We start from the raw sequence: 10,487 nt of genomic DNA, 5'->3' as shown, positions 1-10,487 counted from the left end.
TGCCGTGAGTGCTTGTCTCCCGCGACTCCACCCGACACCCTGCTGTCACCCCACCCTCCCGTGTCTTTGCCAGGTGGCCCGGCTGGCGGTGGCTGAGCCCCTCACCCCAGCAGCACCCAAAGGCAGCACCCTGGGCAGGAGGCCTGAGGGGCAGCTCTGGGGGTCCCCGGCCACCCCAGGGATGACAGTAAGGCAGGGTTACAGTGGCCACCCAGGACCACCTGCCCGGGATGGAGGCAGGGGGCTCCCCAGAGAGAAGGGGTTACCCGGGTCCCCCGGCCCCCCGGGTCCCCCTGTCCCTGTGGGGCCAGTGATTCCCCGACTGGCTGAGCCTCGTAAGGGGGGCTGTGGTGGGGGATCCCCACCCAGTGTGATCCCAAGAACGGGGCTGGGTTGGGGGCTGGACTGGGGCAGAGCCAGGTTGGGGGGCCTGAGCATCACCTGGGCTGGGGGTGGTGTGGAGACCTCCTGGTTGTCATTGGGGTCCCAAGGATGAAGTGTGGGGTGCTGGTTAGCACTGGGGACCTCCCTGCCATCACTTGGGTCCCAGGGTTGAGGTGTGGGGTGCTAGGCAGCACTGGGGACCCCCCTGCCATATTGGGGTTCAGGGATGAAGTGTGGGGCACTGGGCACAGCCGGGCGCCCCTGACACCACCAGGAGTTCAGGGATGAGGTGGGGGGCACTGGGCACTGCAGGGGGCCCCCTGCCAACATTGGGGTCCCAGCAATGTGGGGTGCTGGGAAGAGCTGGGGTCCTCCTGCCATCACTGGGGACAAGACACGGGGGAGAGCAGAAGATGGGAATGGGGTCCCCCCGTGTCCTCAGGTGATGCTGGGATCCACGAGGGGCCTGGCCCCAAACGCCTCCCTCCACTCTCCCCCCAGGGGACCCCCTCCTCTCCAATATCTTCACCGAAGCCACCAGGAGCATTGTGGGTCCCATGGGACTTCCCGGACCCGTGGGGCTGATGGGTGAGAGTGTCCCCCCTTCCTTTGTCACCCCCCAACACTTTGGGGGTGCCCCAATGGAGGGCTGAGCTGTGTCCCCTCTCCTTGCAGAGAGGGGACCTCAGCCTCCTGTCAGTTTGGAGGGGGGATTGCTGTATCCATGAGCTATTCAGGTTTTATCATTTGTCACTGATCCAGATACCTTTGTTTTGCTTCAGCAACACTGAAAAAAACCAACAGCTGCTTCTCAATATCTTAAGTTGGGCTGAACTCTTGTAGTTCTGGAAGATATTGGCGCGTGAGGAAGGACATAAGGAAGGGAAGAGAGCACGTTTGCAGCGTTTACCTCTGTGCAGTGTAACCAGGTACCTCTGACCAAAATGGCAATGATGCCACCTCATTGTTGGTGTTCTCATCACAGTTGTTCCTCTGACTGTGGGATGAAGAGGAATCTCTCACAGGCTGCAGCTTATTCTGCATTTTACATATATCTAATGTTATCATGCCTTACAAAGGCAAAGGTTTAGTACCCAGCATGTCCAGATCAGACTCTCTGTATTGTCTTGATGTTTTATAACATTCCTCTAACAATACCTACAGTATAAGAAGCATCTACTCAGTACAGATATGCTGATTTCCGTACCTATAGAGCATTGTTTTGATCTTCTCTTCATTTTAGATCTCCTTTATAAAAAATAGCCCAAACACAGGGTAGTTGTAAGATTTAAGCCTTTTTTTTTTCTTTTTTTTTTAATTAATTATTTTAGTTTTGGTAATTCAGATGGGGGTTTTCTTGGCATTGAGTTTATTTTGTAGTTATTTCCTGATTATGGATCAATTATTGCCTTATTAACGTCAGTATTGAAAAGTCAAACATCATTAGATGCATTTCCCAGGTTTCCAGCTGAAGGTAAATTTTATATTTTTCCCTGATTACCTCAGCATATGCTTGCCATCACTTTGCAGGGAAAGACAGTAGAATGACACCCCTGAACTTGTAGACAGTGATAAATATGTGATATTTGTGAACCTGTCTGGGCTCAAATGTGTATTTCCTGGTGGGTCACAATTGCTGGATGATGGAATTGGTGACCCAGTGACTTTCTTAGCTGATGATTTTAATGAGCTGCTTCCTTGCCTGTCAAAGCTTCCAGAGGGCCCACTGGGGACAAATGCTATTGATCCTTCAGCCACAATAAGGGGAAATAAGGCCAGGTGAGCACAGAGACCACTGATGTGTAATATGTTACTGATTAATGGCCTTATTTTGTCCCCCCTCATTATCAAGAGGTAATTGTTTCTCAGGGAAAAGAACCAAGAACACAGATTCTTTGACTTACAGACATTAAAGAAAAGTAAGTTCTTAAAGTTCTGTTGTGCTTCTGCTTTTCTCATTCTATATGTGGCAGTGATAAATTAGCCTATGTACAGGTAAAGAAATCATATTTTCCCCTGTCCATGCTTTTCTTTTCCTCCGTCTCAAAATCCAGTCAAAGAACCTCCCTCCACAAACTCTGTAGGCCTGATCAGGTGCTCAGAGAAATCAGTTGCAGTGCTTCTGCCAGATGAACATGATCGGGTCTCCTTCTGATCTTTTAACTTCCTTGCAGCCCTCAATGGGTTTTGAGGACCCCAGTTCTGCTGTTCTTCTGGGATCATTTCACCATGATCTGGGTCAAGTTTCATTGTCAGGGCTGTTGTGTTACCCTGTGGCCAACAAAAAGAAATCTTAATTTAGCAGCTTGGGAGCTCCTGGGTTAACTGTGGTTACAGAGGGTGGAACCTTCATCTTAGTCCTTCCTCATTGTATGGAACTGCAGGGAGAGTTTGTGAAATTTCATTACATATAAAAAATTGAAACAAAGGGGCTTGTCCTCAGCTGGAGGGCATGAGCCATGCTGCCAAAATCCAAACTTTATGCTAGCTAAGGAGGAGACCTAATGTGTCTGCCTGCATGTAAGATGAGATGATTGTGCCAAATGTAATTAGCTAATGTCTGAGCAGCTCTCTGAGCTCCCAGAGCAGGATGCCAATGTGAATGTTAGGAATCTCTAATGGTTTTATGTCTTATCTATGCTTTTATCTGATGATGGCTCTTCTTTCTCCTATTCCACCAGCTAATAAGGGGTTTCTCCTCTAAAAAGAAAACAGATTGTATTTTTTCTTCTCCAGCATCAGCATAATGAAAAATTTCTGCTTCTTTTACTTTGAGGTTGCAAAGAGCTCCTCTGAAGCAAAATAGCAGCTTTCCTTTTCCTGCTTCCTGAAAAACTTCGTTTCTTCAGGCAAGATCCTCAGCTCTACTCAAGTCTTTATCTGCCAATTTAAAGGACTGAAAAAAACCACTAAGAGGTCCAATACACAGATAAAAGAGGATTTGGGCTTTTCAAACTTCTGAGGGTTTTCTCCTGCAGGTATCTTGGATTCTCCCAAATACTTCCATGAACAATCTCACAATCTTAGACTCTCCATTTCAGTAGACCCTTGCAAGGGAGGTTCAAAGTAACCCATTAATACCTGGAGATGCACCAAGAGTCCAAGCAGCTCACTAAAGGTCTCCAGAGCATGCGATGGAGCTGCTCAGATCAGTGCTCTCTCCACTCCTCCTTTGTCCCATTCTGTTCTGACCCTCTACAATTTCAGCTAATGGACCAGTTATTAACAAATTCCATTAGCCAAAACAAGCCATGAAAACTTGGGTTGGTCACTTGCTTGATGCTCTGGAGGGCATTCAGACAATGAACTGTTTCCTGTTGTCCGTTCCCAGTGTTACCCAAACCCCTCCCTCCTCAGGTTTCACCTGTGACACTGAAATAAGAACATTTGTCTGGGTATCACTGGGCAGAAAGTTATGGTTGCATGAGAATTTCCTGGATATTGGGCTGGCAAGTGCTACAGGAAAACTCATCAATTAAAAGGGTAAGTAATGCCTCTTTCAGCACTCACCCTTCCCTTCTGCTTTGCAACAGTTCTGAAATTGTCATCTCTATTATCTTTTCCTAGGAAAGATTTCACCATTGTGGAAAAAAGCCAACCATCCTATTATATCAACAATAGTCCTTCTGTGTTTTATACTGAACATAAAAAGCAGTATCTTATAATTAGGAATTATAAAATAAACATCTCCATCTTTCTTGGAGATAGGCTGTTTTCTTGGAAAGAAAAGTCATTGTAGGGGTATTCAGAAACTGGGGTGCATCTTCCTAATCAGAATTTCAGATTTATCACCACTCTGTTCTGCTGCCTTTTAAATTAATGGTACCACACCAGCACGTTAAAGAGATGAAATTATATTTAGCCTGGCACACTAATAACAACGATTCTTTCTGTTAAGTTTCAATAAATATCACTGTTGTAGCATTGCAGGAGATAAAAACTCAGGCTAACAAACTCCAGGATATTTGGGATCAGCTCCAGCTCCTGTTAAGGTCAGTGGAAAGATTCTTATTGACCCTGATGAGTATTGATGACTGCAAAATCAGAATACATTATTATTACAAGTGCCGTGACTGATCTTGTAACCAGCAGTTTGATCTGGTAACTGAGTGTGTGTAGCCCCAAACCTACACACAGAATACATTTCCCAATAGGAAAACTGACCCACCATAACAAGAAAGTGATCACAGACAGAAAGATGGGACCAAATGCAGCTGGGAAGAATTCTCAGGTGCCCCAAGCTGAATTTTGTTGATTTTAAAACATGAACAGCTGATCACAAGGAGCTGGGAGCAGGTACCAGGGCTTGAAACACTTTGGAATTACCCTGTTTCTTGTACTCTTCTTAATCATCTGTCACTGAACACCAAAAAGGGGATGTTAATGCATTTTGACCTACCTGATAGAGCAGAAGTCAGATCCTTGATTATTCTGCAGTTGAGAAGGGAAATAAAGGGTGTGTTCCACCGGAAGGGAAAAATTCGCTCTTCCACAAAGCACAGCAACCTTGAAACTCTTTCCCCTTAGGACGTGCCTCCCCAAGGAGCTGGAATGCTCCAGCTACACAAACCTCCTGCAGGCTTTGGGCTGATGGCTGCATCAGCCCCAGACAATAGCATTATTTTTAGTGGCGTCAGTCCTGATTAACAATGTCTGTTTTCAAGATTCTGATTTTCCATTGTTGATCCAGACTCCTGTAGTGCACTTCACAGGGGCAAGATTAGACCCTGAAGTAGGTGAAGGCTGAAAAGAAATCCTTTTCTCTTTGTTGACATCTTTCTTTTTTTTCCCTGGCAAATGGTTGTTTCTTTCCCATGTGATTTATATGGTTTGTTATTAGGGTGGCTGTATTTTAGTACATTACATTGTAAATTACACCCAACTATTACATGACAGATTTGGTCATTGTGCCATAAATTGTAGTGGATTTTTAAAAGAACATGGTTGACAGCTCCAGCATCTAATTTATTTCTAGGACCAGGTTACTGTAACAGTCATCAAAACATTGTCTTGCACAGAGAGTTAGTTCATTAGAACATTTCTCAGAATATTCCAGCAAATCCTTGCCTTTCAAAGGCTGCTGTTCCTTACCTATGGCTCTTCAAACCATGCTTACAGAGAGGGCAGGTTGAAGCTAAGGGAAATACACATATTCTGTAATGAAAACTTTGCATTAAAAGTGTGGTGGGAAGATCACAATGTCCAGCTGTTCCCATTTCTTGTAGGAAAAGAGGAGGAACTGTGACACACATAATCTAAGTGGCTGAGAGAAAAATGACAGAAAACCAAGCTTTTGCTCCTGTAAAAAAATAGACTTGATTACTGCAGGCTTCTAAAAAGAATCCAGGGCATGAGCAAAGGCTGAAAGTTGTTGAACCTTTTTGGAAGCCCTCTACAAATTCCATGAGAGTTGCCAGATTTTCTCACACATGAAGTGTAAAAGGAAAATACTGAAATTTTTAAACAAGACAACCATTTAGAAGGGAAGCACTGTGGGGTTGAGCAGTGGGCAATCAGACTCCTCAGTCATGGGCAAGGAGCTGTTAATCTTTCTCTACAATTGCAGCTTCTATAGCTAAAGGGGACCAAAAGCCCCTCATCCTCACGGAAATCCACAAGTTCCTACACCCTCTATAGCCCTCCAAGGAGCTTTTGCCCTGTGACAACAGTGCGCCTGGATTTTTGACAGCCATGGAGCATAGCATAGCAATTCTGTCCCAAACCAGAATATTTTGGGATATTATTTACCAATCTGTACTGCAGCTTGTCTTGGTATCACAGGACAAAAGTGAACTTTGAATTCGTGCATTTAAACTTTTTTTTTTTTTTTAAATTGTGATAAATGTAATGTATAAATTAGGAAAAAGAACAAGGTCCTGTTATGGTTACAAGCAGGTTATTTCCTGGTGGGTTCCTATCCCAGAAAGTTTCTCACTTGCTTTTTCCTCATTAAATGGTCTCTGATATAATAATTACCTGAACCCTGGGCCATGTTCACCAGTGCACCTGAGGCCACTGCAATTACATTGAAATAAAGCTGGAATGGTGTTGATCAGTCAGATGCAAATTTGATGACTGTTCTAATTACTGTATTTGGGAACCCTTAATGAAAGAAGAGTACGGGTGTGTATGTGTGAGAGAAGGAAAGATGGTTCCTTTGGGATGCTACACAAGGGAAAGTGCCAGGTATATTAAATATTTATAGAACAATTAGTATTCAGCTCATCCCACAAGTTCAGATCTGAGTCCAGACGCAAACTTTCCCTAATGGGTGTACTTAACCTTTCAAGAATTATCCTGCTTGTAACATAACTGGCCTCGTCCAGCCACAGAACCACGTGCACAGCCCTGCCTGTGTCTGCCTGTTGCTTGTGTTGTGTGAAGCTGGAGCTGATCAAGAGAAGTCCATGAAAAGATTCCAGGCTGATGGTGGAGTGGGAACTAATTAAATTCATTGTCTGTGTCAAATACCGTTATTAATGGAATATGAAATAATATTAAATAACCCCAAAATATTTCCATAAACACTTGAATTTATGAAAAACCTTCAAATGAGGAATCTTCCAATATTTGCCACTACAAATCAGTTTGTAAGTTCCTTGATAATAAAAATCCCACTCAGGTTGGCAAAATTGTTCAAATTCTTAAACTAACGTTTGTTATAAATGTTTTCATGAACTCATAGACAATAAATGTTCAGTAATGTTTCCAAAAGGCTGAATTCACAGCACTGCATTGAACAGCCACATCTGAAATGAATCCTCATAGCAGGAAATCTGAAAAATTAGGTGTCCAGTTTAAAAGAAGCATAAAAATGAGAAGGTATCTGCTATTAAACTCCCTTGTAGTTTAATCCACGTGGATTCTGAAGGAAATTTGACTGAGCTGGGATTTGATGCTCTGTTTTCAGAGCATTAAAGTGAGGTAAGACAAAATCCTGCCCTTTCAGTGCTACAACAGACTGTCTTGCCATTCACAAGGAGAAAAACTTCCAAGAACATGAACTGGTTTGCAGGAAAATGGAGCACTGAGATGAAACCAGGGCTCCTCCCAGCACAGCACAGGTCACCCACAGCACTGAGCAGATGCCCAGCGCTGTCTGAGTTGCTGGAACAGATCCTCTAATGTTGATATCTGACTTAATCAGATAGGTCAGAAGCCAGGAGACAGAATGGAAAAGGACAGATCATGGAAAACACCCAAAGACATCTTTACGTGTGTTTGAGCTCTTGCAGGCTTGCACAGTCAACTTATTTATTGACTTCAAATGGTGATAGCACTTCAGAAGGTTATCAGTGAATGAAAAAGCAATCTCAGACTGTGAAGGAAACTTCCATTTTTATCTGAACATTTCACTGGTCACATATTTATTTACCATGAATAATTTACCAAAGTTAACCGCTCATCACAAATCTTTGGTGTTTCCAAAGCCACAGCCCTCAGCTGTGGCCCACAATGAAAAATGGGAATCTGCAGCTGCAAGGGTAAAATTGCAAAGTTTGGTTTAAACTAAGAAAGGCATCTCTCTCACAGTACCTGTGACAGCATCAGTGTACAGAGTAAAGCCCCACAGCCATTGCTGACTCAGTAACACTTACAGAAATAGAACAGCAAAACCTGTCCTGATCCATAATTTTTAAGGAAGGGAATGTGCATCCTTGGAGTCATTACACTTTCCACTGTTTAATATGCCACATATAAAACTCAGTCCACTTCAAAAGCAGAATAATTAGCTGTTTCCTTTGCATAGTGTTGACAAATAATTTGATTCATATATTTATTTGGAATTACCAAATGAGAAGTAGTTTAAGCAGCCTCCCAAATCTCTCCTCTTCCTTTTCTTTTCTTCTCATGCTTCTCACTAAGTTTAGTAATCTCAACGTCTGTACAAAATGCTTCTATCTACAAGCTTCACTTTACAAACAATACAATCACCTGAAGAGCAGGTGATACCAAAACATCTAAGACCAAAAGAATAATGGCTATTTTCCAAAGCCTGCCAGTAAACAAAACTTAAAAAAACCAAGTTGTGGAGGTATATGTGTTTAATACCTCAGGAAAAAAAAAGGGGGGAGGGGGGTGGAATAGAATGTTTTCTGCAGCTGAAGTTCAGGCAGAAGTTAAAAAGACAGTTCACCTCAGTTCATTATAAATAGAGGCATCTAAGCAAAAACCTATCAGTGCAAAGCAAATTTGGACACCAAAATGTACAAAATGTACCAAGGAAAGGACTGATTTAGCAGTAGACGTGAAAAGAGGAAAAGCTGGAGACACTGGTTCACTTGGTGGCGCTGATTTGGAACAGACAGGGAGCCATTTTTTCTCCAGTGGCTGCTGAAGTGACACAGATTTCCTTATAACTTCATAGGACCAAGAACCAATAATGCAGCTCTGGGTTTGTTCCTTCATAGCCACAGTCCCTGAGTTTGGGAAGTGTTGCTAAGTGGCCTGGCAATCCTGAGGATGGACAGCCAGCAGAGAAGAGAGGCTCCCAAAAGCTTGGCAAGACCAGAATTACCAGATACAGAATTGGCTTTGAAAAGAGAAGGGTAGATCAGTTTTCCCCTGTTCCCCTGCAGAATATTTCTGTACAAGGACTTATTAAACCAAGCCAAAATATTATTTTTTGGAATATGGGAGGCCTCCATCCAACCTCTTGTGTCCCAGGTGATCCCCCTTTTGGGTAAAGGGAAGTGTTATACTGAGCTATGTGACAGAAGCAGCAGCCCTGCTGCGTATGCATAATTCGAACCCCATAGTCTTTCCTCTAAAACAGGGATGGATTTTCCTATCATGAAATATTGTGCTGAAGTACATAAGAACTTCAAATTACTGTGCAATGGATGCAGTATGAGAATTTTAGGCACTGAGTTACCTAATTTCCAATTTATATTTTTTTTCTTCCCTTAGAACATAGGGAGAGGTTTGCTGTTCTCTCAGGAAGGACAAAAGCATGGCTAAACATTGGAAGATGGTGAGAGTACTTTTTTTTCAGATAAGTAGAACTCAGCTTGGACCCTGATGTGCCCTTTGTTACTGTTTCATGTCTGGACATACGTGTTAGTCCCAAAGAACCTCTGGGCATTAAACTACCATTTTTGGTCTTTATGTGGACTTGTGTACAGACACTGGAACGTCTTTCCAGGACCCCTGTGAGCTGTGAACATGCCTTTGAGGAGAGTCCTACCAGCCAGAAATACAGAAAAATGTGGTGGAGAGACCTTATTCTGCCTTACAAGGAATCCTGGTGGCAAGCCACAGCATCTGAAATCAGGTGAAGACCTTTAAAAAAAAAGCATTTTGAAAAAGTCATGTCTCTGGCCCATCTGCTTTGCCCATCATGATAAGCAATTTTTCCATGATCTTACTCATATCCTCATATTCCTGCTCTGTGCAGAGTGATCAGTTCCTCTTTCAAATTTCAGCATGAAGTGCAAGGCTGTAAGCAGCAATATTGGGTACTCTGGCTCATTACCTTGGAGGGCTATTTTTATGGTTGTTCATGGAACTATATCTTAAAACTCTCAGTTCACATTCATAAATCACTTTCACAGCTTTCTGCTGAGCTGTCTCAGCGCAATGGTTCTTCCCTCTGAGGTTACAACCTCTCCGAGGCTCTTGGGACTGTAACTACCCTCCCTCACTGCAGCTTATGAAACCAAACTATTGGCTGAGGACATCCTTCCTTTTCCTCACCTCAGTAAGCGCTGCAAGTCAGCGCTGTTTAAAATTTAATCAGGTTTGTCCCAACAGGATATAGTTCATGGATTTTAACCCATTTTCTACACAAACCACTAAATTTAGCCACACTAACTGCCTTTGGACAGAACCTTTATCTCAAGAACCTCTTAATGAGCTCTCATTAGCACAAATTGGCCCTGAATATCTCACCACTTCCTATCTCCTGCTTTCTCTGCAATCCATTAGTATCTGTTAGCAGCCTCATTTGAACAATTAAACTTTATAGTTTCTAGAAACACACAATAAACACCAGGTTCTACTCTTAACGTATGTGTCTTTGAGAGACCTGGGAAGGGATTCACATGGTCCAGCTTAACAGAGCCCAAATTCTACCTGTACTTCATTGTCCTCAGAGAAAGATT

The sequence above is a fragment of the Corvus kubaryi genome, unplaced genomic scaffold (assembly GCF_017639235.1).
Source record: "Corvus kubaryi isolate FWS band 111438036 unplaced genomic scaffold, C.kubaryi_AGA036_p1.0 split1-37173, whole genome shotgun sequence".
Taxonomy (NCBI): domain Eukaryota; kingdom Metazoa; phylum Chordata; class Aves; order Passeriformes; family Corvidae; genus Corvus; species Corvus kubaryi.
This window is presented reverse-complemented; position numbering follows the sequence as displayed.